Source organism: Hordeum vulgare, chromosome 1H, assembly GCF_904849725.1.
Source record: "Hordeum vulgare subsp. vulgare chromosome 1H, MorexV3_pseudomolecules_assembly, whole genome shotgun sequence".
NCBI lineage: Eukaryota > Viridiplantae > Streptophyta > Magnoliopsida > Poales > Poaceae > Hordeum > Hordeum vulgare.
Genome location: NC_058518.1, coordinates 132,564,787 through 132,565,604, shown reverse-complemented (window position 1 = coordinate 132,565,604; position 818 = coordinate 132,564,787). Strand labels below are relative to the sequence as shown.

Below are 818 nucleotides of genomic sequence, written 5' to 3'. Positions count from 1 at the left end.
GGTGTGAATTGCAGAATCCCGCGAACCATCGAGACTTTGAACGCAAGTGGCGCCCGAGGCCACTTGGCCGAGGGCACGCCTGCCTGGGCGTCACGCCAAAACACGCTCCCAACCACCCTCTACGGGAATTGGAATGCGGCATATGGTCCCTCGTCCTGCAAGGGGCGGTGGGCCGAAGATCGGGCTGCCGGCATACTGCACCGGACACAACGCATGGTGGGCGTTCTCGCTTTATGAATGCAGTGCATCCGACCCGTAGATGGCATCATGGCCTTGAAACGACCTAGCGAACGAAGTGCACGTTGCTTCGACCGTGACCCCAGGTCAGGCGGGACTACCCGCTGAGTTAAGAATATAAATAAGCGGAGGAGAAGAAACTTACAAGGATTCCCTAAGTAACGGCGGTCGAACCGGGAACAACCCAGCTTGAGAATCGGGCGGCTCTATCGTCCGAATTGTAGCCTGGAGAGGCGTCCTCTGCGACAGACCGGGCCCAAGTCCCCTGGAAAGGGGAGCCTGGGAGGGTGACTACAGGAATTAGTTTCTTTGCCGTCTGCCATCACAGACGGCAAAGAGTAAATCCCGGACAGCAAAGAGAATATCATAGATGGCAAAGAATCTCACGACCGGCAAATTTTTTGCGTCAGCCTACAACAACATTGTAGCTTCTTTGTCGTATGTCTCCCCAAAGCGGACGACAAAGAGCTTTGCCGTCAGCTTTTCATAGGAGAAGTCAGCAAAGTGGTCGAGACGGCAGCCGACACGGCCTCCGTTAGAGGCTAATGGAGGCTTTGCCGTCTGCCTCCCCCCTCTTCTTC

The 818-nt window shown here is 55.9% G+C and overlaps 1 non-coding gene across 1 annotated transcript in view; it reads left to right on the top strand.

Moving 5' to 3' along the window:
* LOC123423884 overlaps window positions 1-93 on the top strand; it is a 156-nt gene extending 63 nt beyond the window's left edge. Inside the window, exon 1 of the ribosomal RNA XR_006621419.1 lies at window positions 1-93. This exon is cut by the window's left edge and continues 63 nt beyond it. This is a non-coding gene — a ribosomal RNA (5.8S ribosomal RNA).
* Window positions 94-818: the final 725 nt, after the last annotated feature.